This window comes from Heteronotia binoei, chromosome 8, assembly GCF_032191835.1.
Source record: "Heteronotia binoei isolate CCM8104 ecotype False Entrance Well chromosome 8, APGP_CSIRO_Hbin_v1, whole genome shotgun sequence".
Taxonomy (NCBI): Eukaryota; Metazoa; Chordata; class Lepidosauria; order Squamata; family Gekkonidae; genus Heteronotia; species Heteronotia binoei.
The window spans coordinates 73,654,977-73,675,369 of NC_083230.1; the positions used below are offsets into that span (position 1 = coordinate 73,654,977).

General features: G+C 43.2%; 1 protein-coding gene across 3 annotated transcripts in view; it reads right to left on the reverse strand.

The window, feature by feature from the left end:
* Nucleotides 1-20,393, reverse strand: part of ANKS1B (ankyrin repeat and sterile alpha motif domain containing 1B) — an 831,045-nt gene that overhangs the window by 347,694 nt on the left and 462,958 nt on the right. The window lies entirely within an intron of this gene.

Below are 20,393 nucleotides of genomic sequence, written 5' to 3' on the forward strand. Positions count from 1 at the left end.
TGTCAATGAAAATAGAATTACAGTCTATTCCATGACTATGTGGAGTGACACTGGGGCTGATTCGGCACTAACCTTGCTCCGTGCCAGGCTTCCATTTCCCTCTGGAGCAAGCGGGGGAGGGCGGGATATAAAAATAAAGTAGTTATTATTATTATTATTAAGCTAGCGATTTCGCACCAGCTGCTCCGTGCTGCCATTTTGTGCAGGGAAATTGCTGTGCTGCTGTTTTTTTCAGGTTTACACTGTGGCATGGCAAATCACAGTTTTTCCTCACGCAAAATGCTGGCATGGAGCAGCTGGTGCAAAATCGCTAACTTGCTCCAGAGAGAAATGGAAGCCTTGTGCGGTGCAAGGTTAGTGCAGAATCAGCCTGACACTGAATGATGCCACCATCTCCTTCAGCTTAATGTGGCCAGTAAGACTGCCAGCAACCTGAAGGGAAAAAAAATTACTACCCCTTTAACAGAGACTTAATGGGATGTTATTTACCTCCATGCCATGAGATTGCTGGCCCATTTCCACACATTAAGCCTCCATTAAATGTACAGGACCTTTTTTTCCCCTTCAAGTTGTTGGTAACACTTTGTGCCCAGCCAGAAAAGCAGCCAGTAAAATGAGCATATTGTGTGACTTATTTTCATACTTCACCTCTTTTATACAATCTCTTATAGAAGAGTGCCAAAAGCTCTAAATTTATCAATGGATCTTTTCCTTAAAACACATTTGATAAATCTGACCCAGATTATTCACTTTCTCTGCCTCACAGATATTCTGTGTTCCTGAAATCTCTTTAGTATTCATCAACATACACTTTATTTGTCAGCCTCCTACTCCACTCTGTGCAATGGGGAAAATAGGCCATAGTTCCGTGGCAGAGGACAAGCAGGAGCTTCTGGGTCCACTAGTGGCATTTCTAGTTAAAAGCTCCTCACAACATTTTATAATATCACCCCCAGATTAAAAAAAAAAAAACAGTTCTGCCAGAAGACACATTTTCCTTTATATTCTTTTAAACCTTGACACATTTCCCATTTTCTCACAGCCAACATAATACATTTTCATTCAGCTTCCTTGATTTCCTTTTATTATTTATTGTCTCCATTCATACTATACAATCAGTCCTTTCTCTGATTTAAATATTTTTATTTGTGACTTCTTAAGAAGTTTCTGATCCAATAATATGGATTTATATATATCCATATATATTTTCCTCTGTATATATCTTTATCCTAGATCACATTATTTTGGGAATTTGTTATTAATCTCTGCATACTCTAGTTTTGTAACTCATACTCAAATTACCTTATGCAGCTTTCTTTCTCCTGCCAGTTTCAGCCTAACCGCAGTGAGACAATCAGAGGTCTTAAACCTTCTGTATCTTTCACTGCCTGTTACGTATTGGGACTGGAGTTTGGCCTTAGGGCCAGCAGAGTCTTGGCTGAGCTTGAGACCCCAGAACAATAGCCACCTGGATACAGGAAGGAGGCCTATCAGGGATCCTTGGGCCAGCTGTTAGCCTATAGTTGTTGGTAATGGGTTTTTGGGTGGGGATATTTGCATGTATATAAGCAGGGCCCTTGGCCCTGCAAGTCAGTTCGTACTATGCTAAATCACTGACTAAAGAACTGAATTCACTATCTCCTGGCGTCCTCATGTTGCAAACCCAGTATATTTTTACTGCCAATTCCCATTTTTGTAGGAAATGGGCTGCAGTGCATGTATTATACTAGCAGTTATCTTGTGTCTAGAATCTTAGCACTTATTGCCAGTGGAAGTGAGTGCATACAAAAGCTCACACTTTGAATAAAACTTTGTTGGTCTTAAAGGTGCCACTGGACTCTCACTTTGTTCTATTGCTTCAGACCAACATGGCTTTCCACCTGGATCCAACTTAGGGTTGCCCAGTGCCAGTGCTGGGGGTTCTGCCTTCGAGTGGGGGGGGGGGGGAGACACAGCAGCAGGCTGCTCGGAGCTTGGCTCCGAGAATGAGCCCCCCAAACTCACTCAGCCTTCCTGGATCCCAGGAGGGCTGAATGTGGTCAGGCACTTGGAGCCTGACTCCAAGAGTGCCCAATGCCACACCATCCCCACCCAGCCTTCGCAAAACCTGGGCGAGGTCAGGGCAGCAGCAGACACGTTCAGAGTCAGACTCTGAGCGTGATTGCTGCTGCCCTGATCCTGCTCAGCCTTCCTGGGTCTTGGGAAAGCTGAGCAGGGTCAGGGCAGTAGTGAGCATGCTTGGAGCCAGGCTTCGAGCGCACCCACTCCTGAGGCACCACGCTGACCCTGCTCAGCCTTCTTACAGACCCAGGGAATGTGAAAGCAGCTGGGTGGCACCTGTGCACTGTGGTCCTCAGAGCCTCCAAGGTGCCACCTGCGTTTGCATTCCCCGAGCCTGTGCGTGGGGAAAGGGGGCCCTAAGGCAGCCACCTCTTTGGCCTACTCCCATGCACTGGCTGTGAGGTTGCCCTGCTGGCAGAGGGATTGTTTTTGGTGCTGAAAGCATGTGGCAGACAATGACATCACCCAAAAGTCATGTAATTGCACCAGGTACATCACGCAGGGATGTTCTAGTATTTTGGTTATGCCACACACCCCTGACACCACCAGAAGGTGTACTACATTATATCAGCTCAGCATCTACCTTAGAATGCTTCTTGAATTATAATCGTCATAATAAAACCTTACTCCCATCATATTTCTTAAATTACTTTCTCCTATGTGGCCGGAGTGGCATGATGAAGATTTCCATCTGTCTGCTTTATTTGGTTATTTTCCCATTTTTGTGGGGAAAAGGATTAGAAAGTTTGTCAAATCTTAGAGTTCAGCAAAATTCTCACAGAGGGCTTGAACAATGGAGCCCAGAAGCAATTATTTGGTATGGGGGGGGGGGCTGGATAAGAAAGAAAGAGCATAATTAAATTTAGAGGTTCCAGAGCTCCACTCCTCTGAGCTTCTGCCCAAAATGAGGCCTGGATGTAGGGAATAGCTGTGTTGTCTCCTGTTAACCTGGCTCTCACTGATGGCATATGTGGGCTACATGTGGTGTTTCTGTCCTACTTGGTGTGTGGGAATACAGCTTCTACTTGCAGTGAAATCAGAATGCTATTCTATTCATGTAACACTCTCATATTCTACTTTATTTTCAGTGGCATATATTCACTTAAAATAATGATAACCATAAAAATTCCTCACCCCCTTTTACATGGACCACATAAAAAGTGCATGAGGGTAAAGCAGCATTATTGGCACTGAAGGCTCAGACCATCCTATAGTGGATTAAAAAGGTTTACCATATACCCTTAGTTACCGAGGGCTCATTTTATACCATTAAAGGTGCACCAGGAGGGACAAGAGATCATAGGTTGTTGGCAAATCTAATTTAATTCAGAACTCCCATGTTCAAACTTTTTATTTGCTTCTTGTTTGTAGTTCATAAAGTTACCTCTATTCTTATTTCAGGGATGCTAAATTTGTTAAGCAACAAATGCTAGCTATCATACATCTGACAAAATGGGTTCTAGTTTAGGAACATTTATGCCATAATTTTATCAAATGGAACTTATTCCCAGAAAAGTGCTTTTAAGACTGCAGCCTAAGATTGCTGGAATTTATGGGACAACTTTCTTCACTTCCTGGGTTATGTATGTTTACTGGAGAGAGGCTTTGTTAAAAACAAAGAAACAAAAACTGAAAATCCATGCCCACCTCTTTCTATAAGTTTACTGATGTCCTTATATAATTAAAAATAGTTAGGCATTATTTCCCTTTAAGGAAGCTAATCTCAAAATTATTATCCCATATGTATTGCTTTACCCATTATATTGCCTCATAGAATAGGAAGAGCCAGTAACCCTTTTAAAAATGTTATGCTATTTCTTGTTTTTATTATGAAATGGGTTGATGTTTAACTTTTCTGTCATCTAGTGTGCAAATGAGAGGCAGTTTGGTGCACTGATTAAGTGCACGGGCTCTTATCTAGGAGAGCCGGGTTTGATTCCTCACTCCTACACACTCCTGATGTGACTGAATCAGTCACAAGTTCTCACAGAGCTGTTCTGTTCAACAGCAGTTCTGGGAGAGCTCTCAGGTTCACCTACCTCACAGGGTGTCTGTTATGGGGGGAGGGGAAGAGAAAGGAGATTGTAAGCATTTCAGTAGTGAAGGGTGGCAATCTCTTCCTCTTCAAATATAAATATTACAAAGTATAGAATCTTATTGGCAGATCTATAATTTTACATGTGCGTTTTCTCAAAACTCATGAAGGAATGTAATATGGTTTTGCTGACTTCTCAGCACATTCCCATAGTTTCTTCTTTCAAAATGCAATGTGAGGAGAGGAGGAGCAATTTCTACAGATTTTTCATTCTCACTGCAACCCCCCCTCCCCTTGCCCCCCCTGCTATTCCCAGGAACAGAATACTGGGGGTGATCAGTGGGCTGCAGCAGAAGGGAAAAGTGGGAAAGTCGCACTCTGCAGAAGTCCAGATGTTGGATTAAATGATATAAAATATGGCCATGATCAGGGGTCATTTTGTAGAAAAATAGGTGGTGGAGCTCATCCAAGGATTGTTATGCAGCTGCACCTACTATTCAATGGACAAGGTCGGTAGGTGGAGAGGAGGAGGGGAAACCCTCAGAAAGGTTCTGGAGCCGTGCTTTTGTGAGCTCCTGCTGAATTCAAGGCCTGGACATCACTTTGTATTGGATCTGTTGTATCCAGCCACCAGCAATAGTTCCTAACATTGGAACAACCATAATTCATAGAATTACATTTCCCATAAATAAAATGCTACACATTCAGTGCTAGGACAATGAAGTATCTCCACAACATGAATAGAACCTTCAATATGAAATGCACATTGTAAGCCAAAATGCCCTCAAAACGAGGTTGGGAAATTGTCAGGTGGGCACCTGGCTCACTCAGGATCTTTTTATCTGTGTATACAGGATTCCACATCCAGAAAAGTAATGCCTAAAATATCAGGGACTCTAAGTAAAACAATTAAAATTTATTAAGAAAAATATAGGCTTCCTTACAAGATAAAATACTCATAAAAACACACATTCAGTTCTAGGAAACATAGATAGAGAAATAGGGGAACACATGGGTAGACAAACAGGGCGATATTTACCTATCATAGTCTTTGAGGAAAGCTCCAATGGCGACGTGCGAGGAAGTGGGAGAAGGGACCCGAAACTTGGCCTTAGAATCAGGGATGGATCTATGCAGCGGAAGTTGGGATACTGATAGAAGCACACCTGTGGGTAGCTAGTCCACAGATTATAAGGACTCTCTTGAGCCCTTAGGGGATGGGAGGTACGAGGGAGGAGAAAGGGGGTCAGCTGGTACATGACCTCACGAAAAGGGGAGGTTTCGCAGTGGCCATAAGGGCTGGACTACTGCGACAACCAATAGAAAGTTCATTGGTGGCACCTAATTGGGTGCTTGCTCTTGACCAATGGACTTGCTTGGATCCTGGATACCTGAGTGAACTTTCAGGTTGAAATGGACCAAGGGGAGGCTCCAAAATGACAGTTGGGAAGAAGAATAGAGAGATTACTTGGGTGGGGAGATACTTAGGACTATTAGACTTATCTAAAAGGGTGACAATAGAGAGTCAAATCATGGCCTAGGTAACACCCAGTTTATACAAAGGAACTTGGCTCTGGCTGAAGATGGTCTTCCTCTTCTGTCTTCTCTTGGGCACCAGTCTTTGTCTAGAGTTTTGTTAAACAAAGAAAGTGGCAGCTGGACGATTAACCACTCCTAGGGTAGGTAGGTTGCTTGCAGGCATAGGTGACATCTGGTGTGTACGTGAGCCGTTCGCTTCGCTGGAATGGAGTCAGGCCTGGTAGGAAGATAGCTGCGTGTGGTGTTAGCCCTCCATGGTGGATTCCATGGTCAGAACTTCAAAACCGTTCACCTGGATAGCTCCTGGCGGCGCAGTTTCCTCCGCTTCATGACTGGGATGGACGTCATACGGAACAACGGGAAACCATCCGTTCTCCTGGTGGGCACTCTTGTACTGGTTCAGAGTGCCTTAGTAGCATTATGGCTGCTTGTACTACATAAGTCCCTTTTTGCCCCTGGATAGGTGTATCCACACTCTCTGGCCAGATGTGTGCGAGTCACTTCTCCAGGTGCTCTGGCAACCAAGCTGGTACGATGTTCTGTAAGGGGTTTTTTCCTCACAATCCCCCCCCCCCCTCAAGACCTACATCACCATCCGGCGACAAGGTCTTGAACTACTAATTAAAAGTCCACAGTTGATTTTGACAGGTGAAGTCCCTGTCGAGCCAAGTGTCTACTGGGGTGTACCTCCTGTCTGAAAAAGGTTGGAGCCACTATATAACCTACTCAAAAATAGACTTTGAAAAATACAGTGTTCCAATGGGCCAAAGGATACTTCCTCAATTAATACAAGTCAGAGGTAACATACATTGGCAACATTGTACAACATACAGTATTCAGAAACAAGGTTAAAAATTCCATAAAATCATTTGACATAAAAGAATAAAATCATAGGTATTGCTTAGACCAGCTAAACAGCAATATCTGATTATTAAAATACATAGCTCATTATAGTAATTGATTACAAAGACACACAATCACATTTGAATTCAGGGTTACATTTTGAATTCATACATCCTACACCTAAGCTAATACAAAGTTTTCCTATCTATTTCTAACCTTTGTTCTTCTGTTTTCTGCTCCCCCCCCGCCCCCCCGATAAGCTTCTTATACTGGGGTTTGAAGAGACTCTCTTGCATATCCTTGCTTGATGGGCGTATGTTCTGGAGGGGAGGAGGTAGAAGGCGCCTGGCAGCGAGAAAAATTCATCCCACCCCGGTATCAGAAATGTCCCAAACTGGGGTCAGAGACTCTGCAGAGCATGCTCAATGTGAGGGTCTCTGAGTCTTCCCGAGTCTACTCGGATCTGGACTCACATGGTTTGGCAAGACCCTATTGTAAGGGGTCTACACACACACACATGCAAACCAGTTTAAGAAAAAGGATTCTGGGAGGAAATATTTACAGTTTTGTTTTGCATATTACATGTTTTGTAACAATGCACATAACAACAAATACAATACCTCCTACATAACCAGGTCCTAAGGTTACTTTTGTCCATTCATTTTCCCACTCACTTAGATCTAGAAGTGAGTTGGCGGACTTGCTCTCAAGCTTTCTTTGCAGTGGGTGGCCATATCTCCCGGGAGTTGCAGGCCACATAGTTAGCTCTCCGAACCAGGGAGTATGCGTCTCGAAGAGGCCTCTCCCCTTGCACTGGGTTCGGAGAAGCCAGCTCAGTGTGCCTACTTCTCCTGTTTTTAGTCTAGAGCCTTTGTGGCTCTGGAAGGCCTGCTACCTGCCTGGCCTTCTTTTAGGGCCGATCTGGAGTCCCTCCCTGACTCGGGTGGGGGGACTCCCCCTATACTTAGTAAAAGATAGAACATTCCAACCTTTGACCCAGCCTGCCTCTCTCTGCAAGACCTGTCCCTCGACCAGCCTTTTCTGGCTTGAAGGGGGAGGGATCTGTACAGTCTCGTGTCATACATTTCCTCATACACGTGCAGATGTCCCTCGTGTCTACTTGGGCATGTCTGGACATGGGCTGAGTCATGTAAATGGACCCGATTGCAAGGCATGCAGGTACATACATTTCATTGAATACCCTTTACAAACATAATCAAAACTATTGGCAATTTCATTATTACTTTGTAGTGGACCACTGGGATATAGGTATGGATCCTATGCCCTTGGGTCTTTATGGACACTCAAACTTGACAGTCTATCAGGGGGAAAGGACTACTGACCCAGCGGGAGGGGGCATGAAAGTCTGGGTCGGACTTCTCCGAACCCGGAAGCAAGAGTGGGGGACCCCCGCCCCTCGCTTCTGTCCTTGATGACTTTTGGTTGATTGACAGCACACTTCAAGGAATATCTTGAGACTCAAACTCCTCGGTTCGGCACACACAACTACCTCAAAGCTGGCCCTATTCAGGGCTGGCCCTCCTTTCCTAGTGACAAATAGACTGACGAATACATATACCGAGTCATGCATGGTTGAAAATGCTATTTCAGTCACTCCTCCCGCTCGGGAGATGGCAACTGTCAACCTGACACGTCATGGATTCTGCTAAGTGCTGCCTCCCACTGGTGGATGAGGCTATTTACCAAGGAGCGCTGGAGGGGCTTGCAGGCTAGGGTCCAGGAGGGAGGAGGAGTTTATGCAAACTCTATTCTACCTGGAGACAGACCCTCCAGGCTTTGGGGACTGTATACCTTCTTACAAACACACTAAGTGGACTTCACTTTAACACATAAAGTGATCATAATGCTGTGGCTATCCAGTTCAGACACTAGTTCTGGGTTACTGTGACAGGCAAGAACCTTTCATTGCTTGGCCTCGCTTGGAGTGACCGGACTCAACCATTATTTCCCCTCGGGGGCTCATACGCCAGTCCAAACTCCTGGCGCCCTTGCAGTTTGGCACCTATGGAGAGACTGTTCTGGCCCTCTGAGACCCTGGAGGAGCGGAACTTTTAGATGGAGTGCTGTGCTACGGAGGGCAAGTGTCACTGCCTGTCCTCTTTTAACCCTCAGGGCCACTGGTACGGCCCAACCTTCTTGGTGAAAGACAGAAATAAAACAAAAATTTATGCATGGTGCAAAGACTCTATTTCCCGGCTTCCTTCGTTCCTTTGCATCAGGTTGGAGCATGTGCAAAGTACAATCATGCAAATGAGCCAAAACAGAGGTGGGTCGGAAACGAGTAGCAGATGGCAGGTTCATGTAAGAATGAACATATCTTTAGACTTTGCTTCAGGAAGAGAACATTCCCTGAAGTCTTTGGATCTGTAAAACCCATTGGGCAGAGGAACTACCTTCACATGATCTTGTTTTAACCTAAAAGCTAGTTGGCGGATATGGACCGTCGGAAGAAAGCAGCTATGCTAAACTTCCTGGTTCAGTTCCCTGTATACAGTCTGGTTCCCTTCTGCAGTTATGCAGGCAAGGGCTGCACATCTAGACGGCTCTATGGGTCAGAACAGACTTCTACCAGGTCCCTTGTTAGTGCTGATGGATGCAACTTCTTCCTCTCTCCAGATCCCTCTAATCCGTCAGGATCATGGGTCTCTGGGAAGGACACAGAGTTGTTTGCCAGATTACTGGGCGGCTCAAAGGGCCAAAACAGTTTCTGCACAGGTGTCAACTCTGGACCTTGTAGTGATGGATTACTTGTTGGACGTTGGGCCTCCGAATTTGCCATCGGAGTTTAAACATAACTATTCCAGCATTACAATGGCACCTGGAGTTTGTTCTGAACATTTTGGGCTCCCCCCCTCCCACCCTCTTTGGGCTATCAAGCCCACCCTTCACCTGGTGAAAGATAGACTTAAAAGAACAATACTGGGGAAAGTGGAGAAGGACTTCATTTCCCATCGTTCCTCGGTCCCTGGCCGAGAGTTGGAGCATGTGCAGAGTGGGATCATGCAAATGCCTCAAGCCTGTGGTCGTTTGGGAGCAGTGAAACAATGGTTCTATACTTAAAATACTTCTTTGTGGGGCGGAAAAGAAAGGGGAAAGTTCCTGAAACCTTTGGGCAAGATAGGGAAAATTCATACCTAATAAGGAATCGACATAACCTTGGCCTACTTATGACCTAAAAGTCAGTCGATCGAGTAGGAACACTTGAGGGAGGACACTAGATTTTTGGCTGTCTGACTTGATCCTAAGGCCAATCTGGTCCCTTGTGGAGTTATGCACTCAAGGGCTGCATTACCAGGGTCTTAAAGGGTCAGCTTAGTTTCCTGAGCCAAATCCTTCATGGGGCTCAGGTTAGCTTCAATACTTGACTCCTGGGTGACTCAAAGGGCCAGGACAGTCGTTGCATTGTCGCCCAACTGGGAGCCCAGCAAATGTTTGTTTGTTGTGTGTTGACTCCATGACACAACATTTTCTAAACTACCAGGGCATTTGGAGTTTGGCTCCCTTTTGCTGACATAGTCTCTGGTTCGGACCCATGTCTCTAGGGCTCTTTAGCCCTTCCTTATTATAGTAAAAAGAAAAAGGATCTTAAAAAGGGGAAAAAATCTAGAACACAACAAACAGAATGGACTCACGAGACTGTTTTGGGAAGAGGCACAGTAAGGCTTGAATTTGAGCATTACTGTGTCTCTGGAGTCAGAGGACGGTATTTCCACAATGTATGGAGATACTCTACTTTCCTAAGCTGTTTTCTTAGCCAGCACCCAAAGCCAATTAGTGCTAGACAGACAATTATTTGAAAAGCCAAAATTATGACAGTGGGGTGCAATAGCACATTCAGAACTGCACTTGATGTCGGGCTGCAGCCTAAAAGAGCGTCAAGGAACGAGTGTTTCCCGGTATCCTTTATTTTAGTTAAGAGGTTGGAGATCTCTTGCCCATCGTGTTTTACCACCATGGACGCGGTGTCTCCAGTTCTTTTAATTTCTTGTAGGGTTTGTCTTAATAGGGGATGGGCTAGCAATGATCGGGTCGCTTGCAGTTCCATTCCTAGGAAGACTGGTTGAACAAATTTAAATAGACTGGGAGCTATGAAAATTTCCTCTCTAGTCCAGATGGGAACTGTGAACTGGAGGTTGCAACCTATAATTGAAGACAAGTTGCAAAAACATCTATTGATTCCTGGCAGCATGGGCTGAACTTGAAAGGTGTTGATAATTACATATTCACAATATGTTCTCACACATGCGCATCCTCTCCCCAAGTATAAAAAGGCGGATGTGTTCTCCTGCCTTAGCGTGTACTGGCAATCTTGCGGGGAGTCCCTTAAGGGGTTTACGCAGGGGTGGTGAGTTTGCAAGGTTTGCTCCTCGCAAATGAAACCTAAGTTATCTTTATGCACACATGCTTGCAGACTTACTACTTCCCATTTCCCATGATTATTTCTAGCCCATTTATCTGAGTCTAGAGAATATAACACCTCATTGGGTCCCGCTTGTAACCCTAGTGGGATGATGGGGTGCACATAAAAGAACCTTTTTGCAGTGGGTACCAGGAGGAGGAGTCTCAGTTCCTGTGTGTCCATTGCAAAAGAAGTATTTACTAGAGTCCACCATGCTTCTAATTCCAATTCCAGGGTAGAAATTTTGGCTCTAATTAATTGCTTAATCTCTAGAGGGATATGTCCTTTCGTGGTCTGCCTAATGATGCCCATAGCCATTGCTAAATTCATAGACTAAGCTTGGGTACACGCTAGTGCCAGAGACATATTGACCTGTAGGGATTGAGTACCTCTTAGCAGAAGGGCAAAGTCTCGTTCAATTTGACTTTCCCAATTAACAAGAATGGAGCTGATAGAGTGCTGGACTTCAGATATGGTATGGAAGGAGTCATTGATGGGCTTTTCCAGTTGTGATATGTAAGAAGTGGCATAGGCAAATTTGTTTGCTAAAGTTTCTATGTTCATAGAGTCTAAAATGGCCACTCCTCCCGTGACTGGCGCTAACCAGTCTCCTATAGACCGTTTAGATCTGTGGTGGGTGCTTCCTACCCATAACTGTAACCAAGCCTTTTTGGCTGGGTTCCAAATATGGAGCACATTGTGGTAGTCTTTCTGCGGTATTCAGCCCCATAAGGCTGACCCGGATTTCTTTCAATATCATTTGCGGGTGTATCAGAATTTGTTCTCTTATATCTTGTTTAATCACATGTGAGCCAATTATGTGAGAGCTTGTATCTGATGTAATCCCACTGTCCATTATTAGTGGGTTAAATTGTAGCTGTGTAGCTGTCCCTATAGTTAGTGTGTAGTTTCCTTCCTCAGAGTAAAGCTCTGTGCTGACAGTTCCCAAATTGGTAAATTTCATGGCAGTTACAGGTTCCCTTTGGCACAGATGGTCTAACATTATGAACCAATCTGGGGGACCCTACATTTCTAGTTTAGACTTTGTAACTATCTAATTCTGATCTGCCCATGTAGTTACATTGTATTGGTGTGTCTCTCCGTTAGGGGTTTTTATGGAGAGAGCTACTTCTTTCTCTTCTCTAGAGCCAATTGATACCATGAATTTAAAGGGATCCCCTGCTTTCCATACTGCGGTTGACACAATAGCTCTGTCACAGTATGGCCCCATGTCCTCTGTAAACCCTTTAGAGGCTGGAGTAGTGCTAGGGGTCATCTTTGGTGCTGGTGACAATTTGCGTGGGCCTTTTGGGACATAGGCGCAGTGCATTGGCACCAAAGGTCTTATTGTGTCTTCATGGGAGAAGCAATACAATTCCTGTGTCTTTATCCTAGATCCTACACACAGCAGAATCATATTTGGAGGTCTGACCCATTCCTCGTCACAGCTACAAAAATTGTAACTGCTGGTGGGGAGTCTGCTGTCATTGTCATTGTAGTTAGACTTTATTACTTTGCACAGCATGACTTCCTTGGGGTTCAAACTGGTTTTGCATCTCCAGTGGGAGAAGGGAACTATAGTGGGGATCACAGCTCTGCCAGCTACACAATTTTGTGGACTTATCATAAAACACATCATAAAACACACCCCTCCATACCTTTCTTGGTTTCCATAGTGTGTACCTAGAGACAAAAATAAAACTGCACTGTAGACCCCTATTGATATCTCTGGAGACAGTAAAGAGGTAAGGTAGAAAGAGATGGATAGCAAGGCAATAAATGAAAAATAAAAATAAAAAAAATTGAATGTGAATTCTAGGGTAGTGCTTTGCCTATTACACACACACACACACACACACACCCCTTAGATTTCTGTGTACATGACTATGTATTTCAGAAATCTCTCTATAATTTCAACAGTTCAGGTTACTCCTAAGGTCAGAAATGTATCTCCTATGGAGAAATCAACTATGTCCGGGCATTGCATTACTGAAATTTGCTTGATTTAGCTATCTCTGAACACAGTTTAGGAGTGACTTCTGAGGTGACTGCACAGTTTCTGGTTGTTGAGCTTGGTTTGCATTGGTGGGAGCGTTCCCTTTCCATTCCTTCAGCTGTGAGCAATAGAAGTATTTGTGCCAAGTTTCCCCATTCTTCTTTGTAATTGCCATTTGGTATACAGCTGGGCTAATCTTTTGCGTTATAGGAACCGGACCTTGCCACTTGGCCTCCAAAGAATGCTCATTCTGCGAGAATTTCCTGTAGAGCACCAGTTGTCCCGGTTCCCATACGCGTGGGTTCTTGACCCAACCTAACCATTGGTCCATGCTGAGCTGTGCCTTTCCTAGCTGCTTGGCTACTTCCATATGGATGATATGGACTTCCGTGATTAAGGACTGCACCCACGCATCATTCACTACCACTGGCACCAAGGCAGATGGAAGTTGTGTTTTAAGCCAAAAAGCTTCTGACAACACCATTTTCCTTCCAGTCATTACCATGTGTGGCATGTGGCCGTGAACGGCGGTAGTTCCCTTGATGGCCATTAGGATAATTGGGCGTTTGTTGTCCCAGTCCCTGCCCGTGGATTTGACTACCTTGCGCAGGGCTTCCTTAATGGTTCGATTGGTCCTTTCAATGGCTCCGGATGCTTGCGGGTATCCAGCAATATGAAATCGCTGTTCTACTCCGAGGGCTTTGCAGAGTTCTTTGGTGACTTCCCCAATGAAATGCGAGCCTAAATCGGAGTCCATGACTCAGGGGATTCCCCAGCGAGTCCAAATATGGTTGAACAGGATTTTTGCTGTAGCAGCGGCTGTGTTGTATTTGCATGGGAAGGGATCCATTTGCTAAATGGATCAATTACTGTGAGGCAGTATCGGTTTCCCCTAGCTGTACGAGGGAGGGGACCGAGGTAATCAATTTGTATACGTGCCCAGAGCCCTTCTATCCTTTGGTACTGGATGGGAGCTTTGGGACCGGAAGAGTCAGCATTTACCATGGCGCATATTTAGGCAGTTATTTACCCATTGTGCAACCTCTTGGCACATGCCTGGCCACCATCCCATTTCTTTCACCTGCTCCAAAGTTAGATCTTTCCCTCTGTGCCCTTGTTCATGTACAAATTTGATTAGATCGCCCCTAACTTGCATTGGCACGATCCAATGTTGCTCTCCTTTACTATCAACTGCCCAATATATTTCATCCTGCTGTTGGATTTTATATTTGCCAGTGTCATCCTTTTGAACTTGGGCCAATTGTAGTATCTCAGGATCATCTTTTTGAAGCTCTGCCAGGTCCATTAGGATCTCTCTCTCTTTGCTCTGCTGTCTAGTTGTGACGGGGTGCAGAGGAAAGACTGGAAGAGAGCAGAAAGGGTTTGTGTCCACAAAGGCGGCTTCCTTGGCAATGGCATCCACCCTATTGTTCCACATGCTGACTTCAGTGCTGTTCCTTTGGTGTCCTTTTACATGTGTGATATAGGTGGAGTCTGTCCTAGCTTCTACCCTCTCTGCTATCTGGATCTATTTTTGAGAATATGCAACAGGTTTCTCTTCGCTGTTTTACCACCCTTACTGTTTCCAGATGGGTAGCCAGATGGTTACTGCTTGCACTGTCCAGTGTGAGTCAGTGAAGATTGGTAATGGCACATCTAAAGGCTCGAAGTTGAGGATTGTTAACACAGCCTCTACTTCGGTGGCTTGACTAGAGTGAGGGCAGACTGTCCCTTTAAGAACGAAAGAGTCTTGCACTCGGATGGCTCCGTAGCTGGTTTGAGCCGATCCATCAACATGGAAGGAAGACCCATCGCAGAACCAGCAAACAAATCCTTGTTGCTTTGCTTCTGCAAACACGATTCCTCCAGTGGCCGGCCAGGGTGTGTGTTGCACAACGGGCAACAGGCACTCATGCTCTTCCCCAGTTACAATGAGACCATACGGTGAAGGGGGATCTTTTTGTTCCTTCTGGAAGTCTACTCCCCTGTTGGTCAATGCTAGTGTCCACTGAGCAATGCACTGGTTGGAAACCTGTCCATCTTTCACTTTTCCTGACAGAATATATTTAAGAGGGGAGTGTGTGGTTTGCACTACTACTCTCGCTCCTCCTATAATAAACTCCCAGTGGGTGAGTTTCCAAACTAGCGCCAGGCAGACCTTCTCACACAGGGAAAACTTTTCCTCCACCATTGAAAGATTTCTAGAGGCATAAGCTACTACCCGCTGAGACCCCGCCTGATGCTGAATGAAGTCACTCCTAAACTGTGTTCAGAGATAGCCAACTGAATAAAGAAGGGTCATGCTACGTCTGGATGCGCGAGAGCAGAGGCCTTTGCTAAGCTCACTTTGAGCTCTGCAAATGCGTTCTGCTGCTCAGGCCCCCACCGCCATTCTACATTCTTTTTCAGTAGCTCGTAAAGAGGGCGCGCTTTCTCTGAAAACATTTCTATAAAGTCCCTGGAAAAGTTGAAAGTACCCAGAAGGGCTCTTAAGGAATGGGTGTCTGTGGGAGCAGGGAGCTTGGAAATGACTTCCACTCTCTGGGAATCTGGTGTTCTTCCTTCTGCCCCTAGAGTAATTCCCAAGTACTTCACCTCAGTTTTTACCAACTGGGCTTTTTCCCTGCTAGCTTTGAATCCTGTTTCCTGTATAAGACCAAGCACCTCTTCTGTGACCTCGCGGACCTTCTCTTCCGTTTCTGCGTGTATAAGCACGTCATCAACGTAGCTTAACATGTGATCCCTTGAATTAGGCTGCAAGTTCTCTCACATCTGCACTACGTGTGCGTGGCAGATGCTAGAGCTCGAATGGAAGCCTTGTGGCATCTGCTTAAAAATGTACTGCTGGCCGCAAAAAGTGAACACAAACTTGTACCAGCAGGACTCATGTAAATGGATCGAATGAAACGCATTGGCCAGGTCCAAAATGCTGTAGAATTTGGACCCTGATGCAATGGCGGCCACTATTTCATTGTACTTGGCAACCACTGGAGCTACCGGAGGAGTTACAGCATTCAGGGCTCTAAAATCGACTGTCATTTTCCAAGTAATTCTGTCTGCTTTTAAAACTGGCCACAAGGGGGCATTGCAGATGGATTGCATTGGTAAAATGACATCCCATTTTTAAAGTCCTTCTATGGTCTTTCCTATGCCTATTTCTGCTTTCGTGGGGTATTTGTACTGACGTTGGGGAGGGGGATCTTTTCTTTCTATGAGAACACAAGCCTTCTTTACTGTCCCACATTCTGCCTTGTCAGTGATCCACACTCCAGGGAATTTCTGAACCCATGTATCGCTAGTAAGGGGTGCCTTTAGCGCTGCACACCGATGTACGGCGTTAATGAATTCTGGACCTCCTGGGATTTGCCACAAGAGGCAATTGGCCATGTCTATGGCTAGCTTGTTCCTAGTTAGGAATGGAGCTCCTATCATACCGTCGTCTTCTCCCTGGTTGCTACAGTATTTCATGATGGATTTGAGTTTCCCTATGGTGACTGGGATATTCTTCCAGATATGCGAGGTGTGACTACCGCCTGCATATCCTGCCAGTTCCATGGTTTTCTTGGTCTGAGTTCCTTGTGTCACTAATCTAGGATGGAGCACGTTTATGGAGGCTCCTGTGTCCACTAAAAAGTTGGCAAACTGGTGAAGTGCTTCTGGGGTGCTTTTCCCAGCCCTCTGAACAGCTGGGGAGCACCCAGGAAGCAGCGATCAAGCGCATGAGTGGTCTGACCACTCCTTTGGGGCACATGCAGCCCATCCCCATTCCGACAGTGGGCCACATGCCATCTGACTGCCCCAGGGGCACTTCTCTTTCTGCCAGCTTACTTCCAGATAGGAGGCTGCTGCCCCAAGCTGCCCATCTGTACCCAAGCCTTAGATGAGTATAACTTGTTCTTCCATGTGTTCAAGATTTCTAGTGGCTGAATGAATTGGCCAAGGAGAAATGGCCATGGACTAATGTTGTGAGGAAATAATATATGTACAGTGTGAATTTTCACAATGCCTAGTTATAAAGACTATCTCTGGCAATGACAGTGATACGCCAGTGAAATTTCCATGCTGATTACTGTAACTATTGATGTTAGTCAAAAGGGCACATATTGTAATAGCTTTAACTTAAGTGCTAGACATCTTTCCTAGCCTTAATAAAAACACTGGCTTTCCTTCTTGTCATCCTAGGACCAAAACAAGTGTTACATGGGAGTAAAGTCATATATACCATTAAACGTACAAATGTACTATGGAGCAACGGTTAACCTCATCTCACTAATGAGTTTCTTTCTTTCTCTCTCTCTTTCTCTCTCTCTTTCTTTCTTTCTCTCTTTCTTTCTTTCTTTCTTTCTTTCTTTCTTTCTTTCTTTCTTTCTTTCTTTCTTTCTTTCTTTCTTTCTTTCTTTCTTTCTTTCTTTCTTTCTTTCTTTCTTTCTTTTCTATCCCACTCTCCTCTGCAAGCTGGCTCATATATAATATATACATTTAAATATATGTGAATGCAACATCTGTACTGTACATGCACATAATACATGCACATAATACGTATTCTAGGTATCCCTTAAAAATATAGGGCATGAAAGAGCCATTATAGTACTGTTGTAACTACGTATGATAGAATTTGCTGGGGTCCCTGATGGTTGTCTTCTGGTTAGAATTCTGACATCAATATTTTAACTTGATAATCAACCAGGAATATCCCAGTTCTGGATTTGTTTGATATAGTACTGCTGAAATCACTTTCATTTGGCTTTTTGTATCCTTCATATCTGTTGGCAAAGTTTTTATCTGTTATCTTATTGAAATCCCATATTTACATCAAGATTTTGGAATGAAGTTAGAATCAAAAACATGCAAGGCATCTTACATTTATCCAAAGTACAGTATTTTCAAGACTGCATAAAAAACTATACTGAGAATTAAAGAGGTAATTGGTTCATCAGGTTTCTTGAGTGCTTAGACCAGACAAGGTGGTATAATTTGTAATTAGCTATAGTACTGTATTGCCAGGTTATAAATCTTCCACTGTCTTAAGAATTAGTTAAATAGTAAAGTGATCATTTCACTGACGTCATCAGTGTCCTTTCACCAAGTGTGCCAAAGTTTTACTTTCAAATGATACAATAGTTCACTCCTTAACAAATTGCTGGGCAACTAGTAATAAATGGATCTGCTGAAGCATGACCACCTAATCAGTACTTTTAAAATACATTCTAAGATTCAGTTTATGTAGGGGTCATCAATAGGTTGTGCACCTAAAGATTTGCACTAACCTTAGGGTAGCGGAATATTGTGTGCATAAATATTTTTTAAATAAAATAAATGGGAAAGCAAGAGAAGTGCTTTATATTGCATTCAAAAATAACTACACAAAAGTAATGACAAAACCAAGACCTCTTAAAAGTAGAATTAAAATGAATGAGAGAAGAGGTTATTTTTCTTCATTCCATACACATTGATTGTTATCAACAGATCTTGTGAATTCACATGGCAGTTAAACACTTAATTTCCTTGTGTTGCCAAAGCAAAGTAAACCTAAGGGCTTAATTTCTGTGATTCTAATGAATGCTTTACCAAAGAGCCTTTTATCTAAAAGACATCTTTGGTACCAGTGTGATTTTAATTGATATACTACTGTTGCTTTAACAGAAAATATCTTTGCTCAGATATAATATTTCTATCAATTGTCTTGACAACTGCATCCCTGCATGAAATCTAGAAAGTCATACAGTACTACATCCTTTTAAATAGGTGTGTGGTAGTGTTGCTTAGGCAACATGAAAACAAATAAGGATCAGTATGTATTTCTAGAAAAACAAAAACAGAAATACCATGAAGAAGGAACAAAGAAAGACTAGCTTCTACTTCCATTGAAAGCATATGGACACTGAAGATGGTCATTAAATTAAATAATGTTACTGACTAATTATTCTGCTGATTAAATGAGGATATGTAAAACAGACTGATAGTGCAATCCTAAGAACACTTTTCTGAGAGTAAGCCCCATTAAGCAGACTTTAGTAGAATTTTGCTTACGATTGCACTGTAAAAGATGTAATTAATTCCCTAATGTTAAGGAAGAAAATATTCATGTTGATTTCTTAACAGACGAATATTGTTTCAGCATTGAGTCATGTAAATGCTATTTCATTTTGTTTTAAATATTCAGGATCTTTGGTTACATTATACATTTTCTGAACTATGGTAGCATAAATCTACTAATGAAATGCAATTGTTGTACATATAAGCAAATTAAATTTGATTATTAAAAGTGTAGTTACTGTTTTCAAAAGCCATAATGTAACAATACATTTTACCATACTTGTTTTAATTTTTTTTTCTGAACTGGATGTGAAATCAGATTAAGTATAAAAATGTCTCCCATATTTGTCCTACTCTAATCTCTTTTATCACTGTCAGAAATAGATTATTGTACCTGTGGTGTTTTGAACTTTGATCACAATGCAAAGGACTGGAAACAACCTAACCCATGTAGTGTTGCCAACCTCCAGGTGGTAGCTGGAGATTCCCTGGTTTTACAACTGATCTCTAGGCAACAGAGATCTGTTCACCTGGAGAAAATGGCTGCTTTAGAAGGTGGACTCTATGCCATTATACCCCATTAAAGTCCCTCTCTCCCTAAATCCTGCCCTCGTCAGGCTCAACCCCCAAAATCTCCAGGTATTTCCCAACCTGAAGCTGGCAACCCTAAGCCCACAAGTTACTTTAATAACTCTAGATATTTGATTCTTCCTTATAAAACATCTTACACAGATAGAAAAATCTTGGAGGTGTGTCATTAAAAGACACAGGACAAGATACAGAGTCCATTGACCACTCTGCATTCCATCCAGTTGATCGCTGTCCTCAAGTACAAACAATGTTTAAATAGCTTCTCTCAACTCAATGCTATAGCTTCTGGTGTATTCATTAGCAACTGTGCACATGGATACCATCTTCCAAAGAACCACTCCCATTTGGAACTTTGAATACTGAATGGTCTCTGTTAGACTGTCCTTCTATATTTATTTTTTCATAAAAATATATTGATTTTCTTTGCTACAGTGACTTGAACAACAAAACAATAGTCTCATTCTGATTGTGCTACAACACATTATATTAAGAAAAATCCTGATGGAATATTAATTTCTAGTACTCCATTCAGTTTATAAATCTTATTGTATGAATAGGCTGGACCAATATCACCTAGAAATTTAACTGGTAACATTTCACCTGGATCTATTTTTCTCATATTATATATTTGGACATTGTAATCAGGTCAGGAAAAATTATTTAAACCTCTTTAAGAACATAACATGTGAACAACATAATTTTTCATATGTTAATCACCATTACATAGTATTAACTGTATTAGAACAAAATTATGCATTTCATATCATGCATGCAAGTTTCTTTTGTAAAGACAAAAGCAGTTAAAAAACCAAACCACAACTAGAAAAGATTGTGAAATGTGTGATAAAAATTGATTCTGAACAACAGGTGTG